A 17,853-nucleotide genomic window follows, 5' to 3' on the forward strand; every position below is an offset into this window, starting at 1 on the left:
CCCAGAAGGTGCAGAGAAAGAGAAAGGGGCAGAAAGATTATTTGAAGAAATAATGACAGAAAACTTCCCAAATCTTTGGAGGCAAATGAACATCCACATCCATAATACCCAAAGAATCCAAAATAGGCTGAATATGAAGTGATCTTCAATGTGACAGATTATAATCAAATTGTCCGAAGTCAAGATAGAGGGAATTTTTTAAAGCAGCAAGAGAAAAGCCACTCATCACATACAGTGGAACCCCCATAAGATTATAAGAGGATTTTTTTTTTTTTAAGACTACAGCACCCAGTATTCCCAGGCGGTCTCCCATCCAAGTACTAACCAGGCCCGACCCTGCTTAGCTTCCGAGATCAGACGAGATCAGGCATGTTCAGGGTGGTATGGCCGTAGACCAAGAGGATTTCTTAACAAAACCATGAAGGCCGAAAGATAGTGGGATGATATATTCAAAGTGCTGAAAGGAAAAAAAAAACCTGTCAACAAAGAATACTCTATGCAACAAAGCTGTCCTTCAGAACTGAATGAGAGAAAAAGACTTTCCTAAACAAATAAAAGCTGAAGGAGTTCATCACAACTAGATCTGCCTTACAAGAAATGCTAAAGGGAATTCTCCAAGTTGAAATGAAGGCTGCTAAGTAGCAACATGAAAACATAGGAAAGCATAAAACTTACTGGTAAAGGTAAGTATATAGTAAAATTCAGAATACTCTAATACTGTAATGGTGGTGCATAAATCATTTTTAATGCTAGCATAAAAGTTAAAAGACTAAAGTATTTGAATAACCATAGCTACAATAATTTAATGAGTACATATTATAAAAAGATGTAAATAATGACATCAGTAACATAAAATGGGGGGAGAGTAGAGGTGTAAAATTTTTGTATATGATCAAAATTAAGTTTGTATCAGCTTAAAATACACTGTCATATTCCTGATGAACATAAATGCAAAAGTTCTCAACAAAGTATTAGCAAATTGAATTCAACAGATTATTTAAAAGATCAGGGGCTTCCCTGGTGGCACAGTGGTTAAGAATCCGCCTGCCAATGCAAGGGACATGGGTTCGAGCCCTGGTCCGGGAAGATTCCACATGTCGCGGAGTAACTAAGCCCGTGCGCCACAACTACCGAGCCTGTGTTCTAGAGTCTGTGAGTCACAACTACTGAGCCCATGCGCCACAACTACCGAAGCCTGTGCGCCTAGAGCCCGTGTTCCACAACAAGAGAAGCCACCACAATAAGAAGCCCGTGCACCTCAACAAAGAGTAGCCCCCACTCGCCGCAACTAAAAGAAATCCCGCGTACATCAACGAAGACCCAACGCAGCCAAAAATAAAGAAATAAAGAAATTTATTAAAAATAAATAAGTAAAAGATCATACACCATGTTCAAGTGGGATTTATCAATGGGATGCAAGAATAGTTTAATATATATGAATCAATCAATGTGATTCGCCACATCAACAGAATGTAGGATAAAAATCTTATGACCATCCCAATAGATGCAGGAAAAACTAGCTCACAAAATTCAGCATCCTTTCATGATAAAAACTCTAAACAAATTAGGTATAGAAAAAAATGTACCTTAACATAATAAAGGCCATATATGACAAGCCCACAGCTAAAATCAGTCAATGATGAAAAGCTGAAAGCTTTTCCTCTGAAGATCAGGAAAAAGAAAAGGATGCCCACTGTCACCACTTCTATTTAACATAATACAAGCATAACTTGTTTTATTGTGCTTTGCATATACTGCATATTTTACAAATTGAAGCCTTGTGGTAACTCTGCATCAAGCAAGTTTATCAGCACCATTTTTCCAACAGCATTTGCTCACTTCATGTCTCTGTGTCACATTTTGGCAATTCTCACAATATTTTAAACTTTTTCATTATTATTATATTTGTTATGGTGATCTGTGATCAGTGATCTTTGTTGTTACTATTGCAAAAAGATTACAACTTGCTGAAGACTTGGATGATGGTTAGCATTTTTTAGCAATAAAGTATTTTTTTTTTAAAAGAAGATCTCTTTTTTTATTATTATTGATTTATTTATGGCTGTGTTGGGTCTTCGTTTCTGTGCGAGCGCTTTCTCCAGTTGCGGCAAGCGGGGGCCACTCTTCATCGCAGTGTGCGGGCCTCTCACCATCGCGGCCTCTCTTGTTGTGGAGCACAGGCTCCAGGGGCTCAGGCTCAGTAATTGTGGCTCACGGGCCCTGTTGCTCCGCGGCATGTGGGATCTTCCCAGACCAGGGCTCGAACCCGTGTCCCCTGCATTGGCAGGCAGATTCTCAACCACTGTGCCACCAGGAAAGCCCAATAAAGTATTTTTTAACTAAGGAATGTACATTGTCTTTTTAGACATAATGCACACTTAACAGATTACAGTATAGCATAAATACAACTTTTATATGCACTGGGAACCAAAAATTTTGTGTGACTTTTATTGCAATATTCACTTTATTGTGGTGACTTTTATTGCAATAGTCACTTTATTGTGGTGGTCTGGAACCAAACCTGAAATATCTCCGAGTTATGCTTGTACTGGAAGTCCTAGCCAGAGCAATTAGGCAAGAAAAATAAATAAATAAAAAGTATCCCAATTGGAAAGGAAGATGTAAAATTGAATCTGTTTGCAGATGGCATAATCGTATATGTAGAACACGCTAAAGACACAACAACGAAAAAACCTGTTAGAAACTAATAAACAAGGCTAAGATATTAGGTTAAGATTGTAGAGCTTGATCCTGTAAGCCAGGGACTGCCAACCCAACAGAGCATCCAAATTGCCTGGGCTCCAACTTTGTGGACTCTGGTCCAACCGGTCTGGGTCCCTCAGCTTCTAATGAGAAGCCAAGGTTAAGGACCTGGGCTGGGGCAACGAGAAGAAAGTCAGAAAGATTTTCAAGCAGGGGAGGGACATGATCCCATCTTCTTTTGTTTTTTTACTATTTATTTATCTATTTATTTGGCTGCATCGGGTCTTAGTTGCGGCACACGGAATCTTCAGTGCAGCATGCGGGATCTTTTGCTGCGGCACTCAAGGGCTCTTCGTTGTGGCGCACGGGCTTCTCTCTACTTGTGGTGTGCAGGCTCCAGAGTGCTTGGGCTCACTAGTTTAGGCACGCAGGCACTAGAGCGCAGGCTTAGTTGCCCCGTGGCATGTGGGATCTTAGTTCCCCGACCAGGGATCCAACCCGCATCCACTGCATTGGAAGGCGGATTCTCAACCACTGGACCACCAGGGAAGTCCCCATGATCCCATCTTCAAATCTAACTCTATGCAGGGAATGAGGCCAGATGGAAGCAAGGGGTGAATGGGATGGCAGAAAGGGGGCAAATCAAGAGATCCAGGATCCCACTGAATGCAGGACAGGAGGGAAACAGTGTTGGGGTTCAGTGATGAGGAAGGTGACTTGTGGTTACAGCATAAGTAACTGTGCATACTCGCATACTGTGCATACTCGCCACACAAATCACTCCTTCCAACATACACAAATGTACACACACACACACACATACACACTCTCTCAGCCTCTCCTCTCTGAAGCCAGCTGCCCATCACAGTGCACTGCAAACACACACACGCACACTAAGTCTGGCTAAGAGATTCCTCAACCTTATAAAAAAGTGCTTGAACACAATACTGGCAAGGTGAGGCCCGGCACGCCAATATCCACTGTATCAGTTTCCACAGAAGTTTCCAAGAAGACAAGCAGTGCCTTCTAGAAGGAGCTTCAGGCTCCAACGATTTTGCCTTTTCTGAGAAGCAATTGCTATTTTCATCAGCACTGGGTGGGGGCCAGGGGAGAAAGCGCAGAGACAGTGGCTTAGCTATTGCTCGTTATAGGCAAGTCCTGATTGGGAGAGGAGAAAAAAAACCCAGTCTGTACTATCTTCAAATATCACAGTGTCGACTTAGAACAGCATCTACTGTATCTTGTTTCATTACAACTGCCAAAAGGAAAAAAAAAATTGAATTACCATACTTATGTTTTCTTTTTGGGTGAAATCTGTGATTCAGGTACATGGATATAAAAAACATCATTAGTTGCTTTTAAGCTTGTCTTTAATGATGAAAAAGCATTTCAGGGCACGAGGGAGAGACATAACCCAACAGTTGGCTGGCAGCACTGGGAGCCTCTTGTAAACTATAATGTGACAGTGCAGTTTCTTTCTCCCTCTGAGATGACAGTTAATTCCAGACCAGGAAGCCTGTCAAAAATGCTTAGTTCTGCTCCGCTTGAGTTAATTACAGGCCCTCGGGCAGGCTGCCCTCCACTCCTCGGCTAATAGGGCTGGGCCCCAGGTAAAAAATCCATTTGCAAGAATGTTTTCCTTGCTCCAGATCTAATTTATTGAATATCAAATATTTATGTCAATGCAATTAAAGTGACAACATTGCCCTGCCTTCTCCCCTGCCCCCAGTCCTAAGCAAGCCCAGGCTTGCTGACTGAATGCTTTATCCCGTCAACACAGGGTAAAAGTTTTGCTTGAGCTTCTAAAGCAAGAGCTTTGAAACCTCTTCAACCCACAACGTCACCTGGGATTCTTTATCTGCTTTTGTAGGCGGTCACATGACAGGCTATGGAGCAATGGCTTGGAAGCTGGGGCAGGAGGCAATGAAGAGAGAGGGGGGCCTGACTGTGGTTTCCGTTCCACCCACATCTGTTATGACCCCCTGTGTTCCAGGTACAAGACTAGGCCCTGTGGGTGAGAAAGAGGGAGTACACTTGGTCCATATCCCAACAATCTCCTGGTCTGACAGAGGGGACAACTCAGGGCACGTGTAGAAGAGGTGCCAGGAACCAGTCCTATTAATATATCTTGGGTTTGGGGTCTCCAAAGCTTGAAGGCCACCCAAGGTCCCCTCCCATTCAACCACACTTAATTGCAGAAGGTTTCAGATCCAGCCAAGCACATTCCATCTTTCCCAAAACCCTAGTCCAGCAAGAGAACCTCAGACTGTCCAGACTCTGGAGCTCTGGGGCATTCCCCATTGGGACAGCACCCAGCCACCATCATCACCCCCATGAGTCTCTTGCACCACAAGATAAATGATTTGACATCTGCCCCAAATGGAGGAGTGGCTGGTAAGGATAGGCCAATGAGCAATTTAATGGGTATGCTCCCCCATGTATGCCCTGAAAACGCACGAAAAGGAAATGTATTTGACTAAAGGAGGACTTTCTCTTTCTTCCCTGAAGAAGGGGAGCTCAGTAAAGCCCAGGCCAGCAGGTAATACTGTGTCTGTGACATATTTGAGTTTGTGCTATGTCCTTTGGCTGGGATCCTTTCAGGGACCTTGGTGTCTACACTCACCTCTTCCTTCCTGCAGCAGAACCAAGGCCTCTCCTTGGGTCTGAACTGGGTTTTGAAGGAGAAACAGGCATGTACAAGGTGAACCACAAGGCTTAGTAGAGGGAACACAGGACATTGTGTTCAAAGAACTGAAAGTAGCTTGATTTTTATTGGAGTTTGAATTGCAAGGGAGCGAGCCCCAAGAATATAAGCATCGAATGAGATAATCTAAGCATGTTAGAAAATGTCAGGTCCTGGACAAATGTGAATTACTCCCCATATCACAAAGGTATTGGGGGAACAAAATAATATGTTACATGCATGCCTGCATTACATAAATTGTAGTTGTTATAAGATATTTTGGAAGAAGATGGATTGAGCTTCAACCATGGAGATAGATCAGAAAAATATGTATCTTTCACTTCTTTTGCTCCAACTGTTTCAGAACTGTTTATAAACTGAGAATTTTGATAGTTGTCCTTTTTTTTCAGATGAGCATACTGTACCCAACTTTAACATTTACTGTTTAGATATTCTTAGTTTCCTGTCACTGCAACAACCATGCTTTAGATTTGAAGCATTGTGGTCATTTTTTATGGCCAGACAATTCTTTGTCTGTGAGTGAGGGGGAAAGAGGGTTAGGCATTCCCTTTCTATGTCTTCAAGTATCACTCTATTCAAAGACATTATCACTTTACATCTAAACTACTGCCATAGCTGTCTACTAGCTGTCTACTCTGTCTCTAGCTTCCTTTGTCTCAAAATCATCTTCCTCTTGGCTGCTCAAATATCAGTATCATTCTGACGATTAAAAGTAACTATAAAAGAATCTCTGCTATAGCCACTGTGATAGGACAAGAAAAAAAAGAGGCAAGACTGTTGGCAGGAAGAAGTCAATTTATCATTATTTTCAGACAATATAATTATATATCAGAAAGCAGAAAAGCTATTCAAACTAATGGGAGGTCAGTAAACTAAGAGGTCAAACTAATAAAAAATGTCAGTAAAATGGTCTAATGCAAAACATATTTGTATGAAACATTAGTTTTTCTATATACTAAGAATAGCCAATTAGAGACAAATAATAGAAAAACAAACATGGTCATGATATATATCCAGCTACCTTGCTGACATCTCCATAAGAATATATCATGGAAACCTCAGTACAAAAGTGAGTTTGGGATCTTCCACTAAAATCTGCTCCTTCTCCAGTGCTCCGTAGCTCAGTGGGGGCTCTTCCATTTACCTATTTGCACAAGGCAGAAACACAGGGTTCATCTTTGCCTCCTCCCTCTTTCTATTCCAATAGATAAATGTCACCAAACCCTGATGATAGTATCTTCTATATCCAGCTGCTTCTCTCTCCAAACCAACAACCTCTACCTCCAACCCAACTTCTCCATCATCTCTCATCTGGACAACTGTATTAGCTCCTCACTGTTCTGCTCTTTTGAGTTCCTTGTTCTCTCCAACCTGTCTCCACAAAGCGGTCAAAAAGATCCTTTGAGATGTTAAGCTAAATCCCCTGCTGATAGAGTTTCAACTAGCTTATAAACCCCATATCCTTACTATGCCCTACATAGCTTGGCTTCCCATGGTCCTTGCTGACCCTTCTAGCCACTTGCCTTCTCACTCCCTGTGCTTTAAGCCACACCAACCTCCTTTGTGGTTTCTCAAATGCCCCTATCTCTTTCCCACCTCAGAGTCTTCACTCTGTATTGCCTCCTGAATAAGGATTACTGATCTTCCTTTAAGAAGGTTGGTTGGGCAGAGCCAGGGGACCTTAGTCCTTGTCAGAGGTCTCCCTGACTCCCTGGGCCTCATTTTCCCCATCTACAACATGAGTTGGTTGAAGCTGAGGTTCTCTCTGGCATTCAATGAACTGAAGTTTCAGGAAGAGATGATAGCAGTTGAATTGGTGGAGGAGGAGAATGGGAAGAGGGGAAAGGGGAGAAAGGAAATAGTCCTGGGGAAGACAGCACAGAAAGAAAAGCTAGAAAACTACGAATAACCACTTTCAGGGTATTTGAAACACTAAATGCTATCACTTTGTTTTTATTAGCAGAAAACAGGTTAAATCTTAACAGGATTTGGGACCATCGTAATAATCTTGTCATGTGGACAGAAAAACCAGCCAACCTGTGGTATTTAAATATTAAATATATGAACTATATTGAAAATTTGATTTCAATCCATGAAAATACTTCACATCATCCAAAGCCAAGAAGGAAAAAAACCTCATTCATCCATGTAAAGAACTTCTAGGTACCCAAAGGAAAGGACACATGGCTGCTTTTGCTCCTGGCTTCCAGGGACTCCTGGTTGCCTACTCAAATTTTCTTCTCTCTTCCTACCAGAACTTTGGTTTCATTTAGAGGAGCAATGTATCAAATTAAAATGTCACCTTTCCTAGTTTCTTTTGTCAAGAAGGATGGCCACATAGCATCATATAGCAAACGATACATAAGAAGAAATCGCTGATTGGACTTCAGTGAAATGTCACTAAAGGCAGGGCAGACTCAGCTAGCACAGGTCCTTTGTTTTTTTATGCTTTCCCCTTCTACAGCCGTCTTGTGACCTTCAGGTGACCACAAGGGACAGGCCAAGAGAATCAGAAACCTCTATATAAATCCCAGCTCTGCCACCTGCAAACTCTATGAACTTGGACAGTTCATTTAACCTCTCTGAGCCTCATTCTTGTCAACAAAATTCTTTCATAATATCTATTTCTCAACATGAAACCATTGACAGGAAATCAATTATCTTCTGCATCAACCAGAAACTTCAGCTCCACCATCCTTAAAAAAAGTTATCTTTTCAAAGGTGTAGATCTATTTTACTGAGTATTTGAGGGATCCTATCAATCCACAATTCCACATCCTTCAATTCTAGCAATTTTTCTTGAATTATTTCTTTTATGATGCCTTCCCTTTCATTTTCTGTATTTTCTCATTCTTGAACTCCTATTATTTGGCTGTTGGATCTCTTAGTCTGTTTCTCTGATTTTCTTATCTTTTGATAAGATCTTTTATCTTTCTTATCTTTATATCAGGCAAAGAACCCTGAAGAGACAGGAACCATCCTCCTCCCTAGAAGGCAGTGAAGAATTCAAAATAATAAATACTTCTTCCCTAGCACACAAACCAAAAAACCCAAACCATCCTCCTCCCTAGAAGGCAGTGAGGGATTCAAAATAACAAATATTTCTTCCCTAGCACACAAACCAAAAAACCCAATCACTTAGATATTTTTAAGTGCATTCCTGAATAACATGTGAGTTAAAGAGGAAAAATCAAAACTGCAAACAGACTATTTAAAAACAAAAAGAAAGAGAAAATCACATAGAAAATTTTACGGGATGAGGCAAAGCTGATTCATAGGCAAATTCATAACCTTAAATGCCTTTACGGTTAATCAGAAAAGCATGAAAGTAGGTAAAATGAACATTCATTTAAGTAATTTGTTTTTTTATAGAAAATTAAAATAACTGAGAAGAAATCTGGAAAATATAGTTAAAGCAAACCTTATTGATTAGTAAACTTAATAGAAAAGTAGTAGAATTAGTAGATAAATTTTAGAGTTGGTTCATGAAATAGCCTTGTTTCCACCATAAGAGGGAGTAAAAATAACTGTTATAAATGCAAAAAGGGAAAGTAATGATTTTAAAACTGTAAGAGGACTCTAAGCAAAATTATATGCTAAATACTCTCAAAACTTCAGTGAAATGGATTATTTTCTGGGAAAACATAACATACCAAAATTGCCTCCAGAAAAACTAGACTATCTGAATAGACCAATAACAAAGGAAAAAACATAAAGTTGTCAAAGTTTTACCTCCAAAAATGGCTTCCAACCACAGATGATTTCATGGGTGCGTTATTTTGAACTTCCACAGAAGTTCAAAATAATTTCCATGTAACATAAATCCCTTCGGGGTATGAAAAAACATGAAAGTCTTATTAGTTAATTTTACAAGCTAGCAAAACTATTGACATGATGTTTTGGATGAATCTTAAAAACATTATGTTGAATGAAAGCAGCCAGATACAGAGTATAAACTATATGATCCAATTTATATGAAGTTCAAGGATGAACAAAACTAATGTCTGGTGATAAAAATTAGAGAAGTGTTTGCTGGGGGTACGGATGGAGGATTGTCTAGAAGAAGACACAAGGGAACTTTCTGAGGCTATGGGAATGTTCCATACCTTGATCTGGGTGATGGCTACTGGGGTGTGTATATTTGTCAAAATTCATCAAGTTGTACACTTCAGATTTATGCATTTTACTGTGTGTAAATTATACCTCAATAATATACTTTTATGGAAAACAAACAAACAAACAAACCCTATAACCATGACTTAAAAGATAGCCAGGAAAATAGCAGGTTAATCACACTTAATATGTTGTATATGCAAAAATACTATACAAGATATAGGTAATCTTGCAAAAAATTAGAAGAATAATACATCAAAAAATTGCAAGGTTGTTTCAATATTAGAAGTCTATTACTACAATAATTCAAATCAAAAAAGTCAAATCATAATAATATTGAAATTAGTTTATAAAATTCATTTATTTATGATACTAATCCCTAATAAACTCAGATAAAAAAAGATAATACCTCAATATGACAAAAAATATCTATCTCAAACTGAAAGCCAAGTCATCCTTAACAGTGAAACTCAGGAGGCCACCTCATTAATGCCAAGAACAAAACGAGGATGGTTACTGTTACCACTGCTATTTACTATTGTTCTGAAATTTCTAAGACTATAAAAGGACCAGAAATAGATATGAATCATAACTATAGGGGAGAAAGACAAGTGTCATTTCTTAGTCCATGATAATATTGTCTTTCTAGAGAACTCAAGAGGGTCAACTGAAAAACAACATTCAGACTGACAACAAAATAAATATACAGGCACAAGTAAGGATGTTCACTGAAGCATTGTCATGAAGAACAATTGGAAAGCACCTAAATGTCTAATAATAGGAGATTGGTTAAATAGGAGTGTAGCACACAGTAGAATACTATGTAGCACTTAAAATGAATCAAGTAGATATAAAAATAGTAAGTGAAAAAGAAAATGCAGGATGATATACATGGTGTGGTACTTTAACATTTAAAAACGTACTAAACTATACTGTTCGGAAAGTACAAAAATATGGATGTGAAAGATACTTCCCAGCTTCGGGAAGCTGGGTTGCCTCTGGGGAGACAGGAAAGGGAATGAGATGGTGGAGGGATTACCAGGGGCCTTCAGCTATGGTTGTACATTTTTTAAGGAATAAAAAGGGAAAGAGTGGGGGAAACACTCTTCATCTGACAGCCAGACCCAGGGTGCCAGAAATAATCCCCTGAAAGTTGCCTTGTGGCCCTAGCACCCCCAGCAACGACTTCTCTGATTTGTTACCAAAGGTGAGTTTTATTAGTTCTTGAAGTTTATTTAAAAGGAATCACGGGGGACTTCCCTGGCGATCCAGTGGTTAAGACTCCACACGTCCACTGCAGGGGGCACAGGTCGGGGAATTAAGATCCCGAGTGCCCCGATGGTGCAGCCAAAAAAAAAAAAAAAAGGAATCACGGGCTCCCTTTCAGGTCTTCTTTGGTCTCCCTCCAAAGACTGGCCTCCTTTAGGACACCTAGTCTCTTCAACATACCCAGGACAACCTGAGCTGCGATTGAGGACAGCACACCTCAGTACCCTTGGCTGCCCTGCAGGTCAGGGAGGCAGCCTCTCATGGGGGGCTGCTCATCTCAGGGAACAGAGCAGACACCCAGAAGACAGGGTACCCCTCCTGACACTTTATAGATTCGCCTCTGGTACCGATCGAAATACCATTACACCAGTAGGACAACTCCATGGGGAAAAGACTCCATGCACAACATAGAACAGGGTTTCTCCACCTCAGCACTACTGACATTTGGGGCCAAATAATTCTTTGCTGTGGGGACTGTCCTGGGCATTATAGGATGTTTAGCAGCATCCCTGGCCTCTCCCAACTAGAAGTTGGTCCCCTGTTGTGACAACTAAAAGTATTTCCAGACATTGCCAAATGTCCTCTGGGGGACAAAATCGCTTTTAGTTGAGAACCACTGTGACAGAAGATAGATTAGATTGGGGGGAGGGGCCAGGGAGGGGAGGGGATGGGAAGTGACTTTTGAGTTTTTTTATCTAGGAATAAAATCATTAAGATATATGCATTTCAGAAACTAACACACCATTGTAAAGCAATTATACTGCAATAAAGATGTAAAAAAAAAAAAGATATATGCATTAGTATTTAAAGGAGCAACAAAACTGTATCAAGGACATGAAAGAAGACCTGTGCATGATTAGGAAGCACACCAGATTCAAGGGTGGGAAAACAATATTATAATACAAATCTATTGATTCTGCTCAAAGTAATATGTAAGCTTAATGGAATTGAAATTAAAACTTGGCTAGAAACTTTCTGGAACTTAAAAATGTTAGTCTAGGGACTTCCCTGGTGGCCCAGTGGTAAAGAATCTGCCTTACAGTGCAGGGGACGCTGGTTCGATCCCTGGTCAGGGAACTAAGATCCCACGTGCTGCAGGGCAACTGAGCCCGTGTGCCACAGCTACTGAGCTTGCGCGCCTCAACTAGAGCCCCATGCCGCAAACTACAGAGCCCATGCACCCTGGAGCCCCACGCGCCACAACTAGAGAAAAGAAAACCCAAACGCCGCAACTAGAAGGAAGCCCGCGTGCCGCAACGAAGAACCTGCACGCGGCAACAAAGAACCGACGCAGCCAAAAATAAATAAAATAAATAAATAATAAATAAATCTTTTTTTATAAAAGTTAGTCTAAAGTTTGCATAGAAAAATAAAAGAGTTTGAATAATAAAGACGATTTTCAAAAATATAAATAAATAATGGATTTTACCTACCAGATATTAAATAGGTTATAAAATTATAATAATTAAAACAGTATAGAAGAATAGACGTAGCTATGAAAAAATTAAAAGCTGGAAACAGGCCCTACTCTACGCAAGAATTTAGTATCGATTAAGGTGGCATTTAAATTAATGAGAAATATTGTGGAATGCTCAATAAATGATGCAAGAAAAATTCATTAACAGTTTGGGGCCAGGAAAAAATTCAAGACCTCACAACATATGTCAAAATAAATTTCATGAACCAGAGAGCTATTATTTTAATTAAACTGTAAAAAACTAGGATAAAATACAGATTAGTATTTTTTTATATTAGGAGACAAATGGCTTTCTAAGCAAAAGGAGAAAAAAGCAAAAGTTAGGGCTCAAAAGGGAAAAGATTGATACACTTGACTATATTAAAATGCCAATCTTCTATATATCAGGAAGCACTACAAAATTAAAATTCAGAAAAACTATTTGGAAGCACTACAAAATTAAAATTCAGAAAAACTATTTGTCACATAACAGAGAACATAATATCTAAGATTTCTTCTAAATCAATATGAAAAGGACATGTCCTTCCCATTCTTTAAATGGACAAAAGGACAGGACCATACAAGATGGTCCTGAAGATGAAAGAGAAATGGCCAAAAAAGGTCAAGAAGTTAACCTCACTGGAAATCCACATTATGCAAATTAGAATATTGAGACACCATCTTTCACTTATCAAATTGGTATGGATTTTTTTAAGGTAATACCCAGCATTTGGGAATGTCCATATCCCCTTGAGAGAGTGTTAATTTCTCAAACTTTCTGGAAAGGAAATTGACAATTATTTTCAAAAGCCTTAAAAAGGTTCATGTACACCTAAGAGTTTCACGCTTATACCTCCAGCCTAGAACTCACCCTCATATCCACAGCTGGATATCCAACCTCACCCCCGCCACCAACATCTCCACTTGGGTATCTAACTAATGTTTCAAATGCACCACATTCAAAACTAAGGTTCCAATTCCGACTGCCCCTCTGTGCCCCAAAGCTGTTCCTTCATCTAGGGAAAAGATAACCCTACCTTTCCCATTGCTCAGACCCAAGACCTACTGACATCTTTCATTTACTGACATCAAATCCTGGGGCATTAAGCATTAAGCTTCAAAACAGATTCAAAATCCAACCCCTCATCACCACCTCTGTTATTGAGCAAGGGCTCGCTGACTGACACGCATAGAAGCCAGTACTTTGGCACTGGCTTTTGAGAAAAGGAAGAGCTTTATTGCAAGGTTGACCAGCAAGGAGACAGGAGGCAAGACTCTCGAATCTGTCTCCTCAATCCAGGGTTGGGGCGAAATTTAGGGTGTTAGGGAAATTTCAAACTTGGAAGCTGATTGGCTAGTCTCAAACTTGTCCATACAAGCTACTCATGCTGCTGGAAACCAGACTTTCCTTATTGAAGGACTTTTCACTTTGTTAAGGGGTCCTGTGGCAATATTTCTGTTTTTTGAGTTCCATAGACTGAAGATTCCTTTTCCGAGGTCATCCTGGAGACATGGATTTCTATCTTGCACATGCACAGTGCTGTCTCTATAAAATAACTCAGGGTTTGATTAATCAACAACCTATTTTAGGAGGCCAAACTAGTTTAAGCTGGTCAGTGTTTTACACGCCGTTTCACCTCCGGCACCAACACCCTGGTCCAAGCCACCCTCATTCCTTACCGGGACCATTGTAATAGCCTCTTTGGGAAGCTCTGCGCCCTTTCCCCATACCTTGCCCTTCTGCATTCCAGCTGAAGGTAGGTAGTGCGCAGAGCCCGGTGAAGAAGGACCATCTGGAGAGGTCACTGGGCACTTGAAGTCAAGAGCATACAAGTCTGTTGATGGTGATGCTGCCAGGACCTGAAGGAAATGGAAATCCAGTGTCTACTCTGATAAGAACAAATTCCTTCCCCTCCATAGCAAAGGCGGAGGCTTGCCCTGCCTCCACCTTTGCCGTCTTTATTGCCGTCTATATTGTCCTCAATATAGCAGCCAGAAGGAACCTTCTGTAGTAGCCTGAGTCAAATCACATCACTCCTCGCTCAAAACCCCTCCATTGGCTCCCATCTCAGAGAAAAGCAAAGCCCGTTAAAGGCTTATAAGACTGCGATATTGTGATTTATAAGAAAAGTATATATTTGGTCATTCAGATGACCAAATATATATTTCTCATATATATTCGGTCTTTGTCCACAGTTCCCGACTCACAGCACCCCAAACTCTTGGAATTTCCTAAGTGTTGAGAGTGATAAATGTGTTTCTTTTGTTATGTTAATGAGGTGACTTTTGGAAAGCACCTAAGAATGGAGGCTGTTTGCCGATGGAACCAATCACATGACCTCCAGGGAAGGGAGAGGGACTGGAAATACAGACCAATAGCCAATGGCCAATAATTTAATCAATCATGCCTATGTAATGAAGCCACCATAAAAACCCAAAAAGATAGGGTTCAGAGAGCTTGTGGGTTGGTGAACACCCGGAGATATGGGGACAGTGGTGCATCTGGAGAGAGCACGGAAGCTCTGCGCCCTTTCCCCATACCTTGCCCTATGCATCTCTTCCATCTGGCTGTTCCTAAATTATATCTTTTTATAATAAACCAGTAATCTAGTAAGTAAAATATTTTCTCTGTGTTCTGTGAGCTGCACTAGCAAATTAATCACACCCAAGTGTCATGGGAACCTCTGATTTATATCCAGTCAGTCAGAAGCACAGGTAACAACCTGGGCTTGCAACTGGCAAGTTGGAGATGGGAGGGGCAGTCTTGTAGGACTGAACCCTTAAGCTGTGGAATCTGATGCTATCTCCGGGTAGATAGTGTCAGGACTGAGTTGAATTCTTGGACACTCTGCTGGTATCCAAGAATTGCTTGTTGGAAGTGAGGGGAAACTCTCCCACACATGTTGGAATTGGGTCCAGGAACCACAAAGAAAGCTCGTATACAATCTGGCTACTTTTCTCACCTAAACCTAAATGAAGATACATAATCATAAAACCCAGCATTGCAGAATGCCAGTGCCAGAAGGATTAGATTCTACTTCAGCAAGTCTGTGCTGATATATGGAAAAATGCTTCACTAGAAATGCCTCTGACAGTTTGGAACCACTGAGATTCTAATCCAGCACTTCTATTCTGCAAAAGAACAAACTGAGGCTTAGAAAGTGAATTCCTGGAGATGTGCAGAGTCAACACCACAGCTCAACAACAGTTCTCTCAGGATGTCCCCTTGATCCACCCCTTCCTGCACTCCCATCTGGCTCTTAAGCGTCTTGGTGAGCTGGTATAAGATGTTATCTCTCCCTGACAGCTCTGCACTAGCCAATCAGAACACATATTTAGAATAAATGATCAGAATAAATGTTATCCATTTATATGACAAAATGAAAAATTTCTGTTGTCTGGGCAATCAAAATTTATTTGTTGATTTTTGGTTCCCCACCATCCAAACATCTTTCCAGTCTCAGAGAAATCCCCCAGGGTGTGATCAACAACCCTGTCCAATGCATCTGTCCCCACTCCCCAAGTGGCCAAACTGTCTGCTCCCCTCTTTATCCAATCTTGTCACACATCTCTGGATCTCAGCTGGCCCACCTGTTAAGGTGTGTGACAGGGTCTCCCAGAGCATTGTGGGGCCATGAGAGTGCCTGGGGCCTCTCTCTGAGCTCGGGTGCAAGTCCCCAGATGCTGCAAAGGCCACTATTAAAAACCCAGCAGGAGGAGCCAGCGAACAAAGAGGTGCCTTAATGATATGCCTTGGAAGCAAGTCTTTTTATAACTTCATTCTTCCCTCTCAATGGCCCCAAATAAAGATGAACTCAGAAAGGAGCCCTTGGCAACAGCAAAGGAGAAAACAGCCTTCAAGGGCCTTCGCCTTGTGTCCAAGTTCTTGTTTCAATAGGAGGCAGGTTTGGCCTCTCTGGCACCCAGTGTGTTACCGATTATCTGGATCATGAAGAATAACAGAAACCACCTTTGGGAGAAAGTGTGGACCAATCACACAGAGGCTCTAGGCTGCAGCTGCTGTGATAATTAGCTACTCCTTTCGTTTGAGTTTCCTTTCCCTCCATCCTACTTCTGCATTCCAGCTGAAGGTAGGCAGTGCGCAGAGCCCGGTGAAGAAGGGCCATCTGGAGAGGTCACTGGGCACTTGAAGTCAAGAGCATACAAGTCTGTTGATGGTGATGCTGCCAGGACCTGAAGGAAATGGAAATCCAGTGTCTGTTCTGATAAGAACAAATTCCTTCCCCTCCATAGCAAATGAGGGCCAGTTAACCAATCAACCACCAGGTCCCCTCAGTGTGGTATGGCACCTCATTAAGGGCCTGGAGCAGAACAAGCCCTGCTGGAACACTGGGCACGGAGCAGGGAGGGCAGCCCAGAAAGTCTGGGTGTTGGGCGCATGCATGCTGCCATGGCCACTTGGCCATGAGCTTTGGAGCAATGGTGCTGGCCCAGGAAGGAGGGAGATCAACACCCGTGGGACGAGTTATCTTGTCCACTGGTGAAGGACATATAGTAGATCCTTCATAAACATTTACAGAATGAAGATCTTAACCTGACCATTGAGAGACATAGGGGCCGGGCCTAGACTCAGGTAAGGCAAGTGAGGCACTAGCCTTGGGCACAAAACTTAAGGGAGTTGCTCCAAATCTCAGTAATCAAGATACAAAATATTTTGTTGAGATGCTTTTTAAAATAAAAATTAATGCAAAAAAATCTATGATGAATAAAGTATCAAAATATTAAATAAAGGCAGGATCTGACATGGCCAAGATTAGGGTGAGGCAAGTGAAGCCAGGTCATGCCAATACAGGGTCGGATCCTGTCTTTACTTAAAGTTTTGATATTTTGACGATGGATTTTTTTGTGCATTAATTTTTTTAAAAAACACTGAGTTAAAATATTATCCATCTTGGGAATTCCCTGTCCGTCCAGTGGTTAAGACTCAGCGCTTTCACTGCAGTGGGCTCAGGTTTGATCCCTGGTTGGGGAACTAAGATCCCACAAGCCATGCAGCAAGGCTGAAAAATAAAAAGGATAAAATATTACCAATCTTGATTATGGAGGGTTTTTTGCATCCCTTTACATTTTGCGCCCAAGGGTCTTACTTGCCTCACCCTAGCCCTGCTCCAGCCTGGCACGATCTGCTGGGAACCTCAATATTTTCCACCAGCTGCAAACAGCATCCTGACGTGCCACCACACCTACCGAAAGGCAGAGTCACTTGCACGGCTGTCTGGACCAGCTATGGAAGCTCCTCTTGCCTGGAGCGCCGTTCAGAGCTGGTGGCGTTTCATTGCCTGGCCACCCAGATGCGAAGAGCTGCATCAGGTACCTGCTGCTTCACGAGGGAAATTCCAACAGGCCCCACACCCTTAGCCTAAAGTGACTGGCCATGAGGGTTGTTTGTTTGTTTGTTAATTAACAGACTTGATTTTTTAGAGCAGTTTCAAGTGTACAGAAAAATTGGGCAGAAAATAGTTTCCTACTCCCTCACTCCTCCACACAGTTCTCCTATTATTAACGTTTTGCTTAGGGTAGCACATTTGTTACAGCTAACGAATGAGTATTGGTACATTATTAATAGCTAAAGTCCATAGTTTAATTA

The 17,853-nt window shown here is 41.3% G+C and overlaps 1 non-coding gene across 1 annotated transcript; it reads right to left on the bottom strand.

Annotated features, from left to right (window-relative positions):
• Nucleotides 1–276: 276 nt before the first annotated feature.
• Nucleotides 277–395, bottom strand: LOC137750772 (5S ribosomal RNA). Its single transcript, XR_011070557.1, has one exon. It is a non-coding gene; the product is annotated as a 5S ribosomal RNA (ribosomal RNA).
• Between the last annotated feature and the right edge of the window lie 17,458 nt (nucleotides 396–17,853).

Source organism: Eschrichtius robustus, chromosome 16 (assembly GCF_028021215.1).
Source record: "Eschrichtius robustus isolate mEscRob2 chromosome 16, mEscRob2.pri, whole genome shotgun sequence".
NCBI lineage: Eukaryota > Metazoa > Chordata > Mammalia > Artiodactyla > Eschrichtiidae > Eschrichtius > Eschrichtius robustus.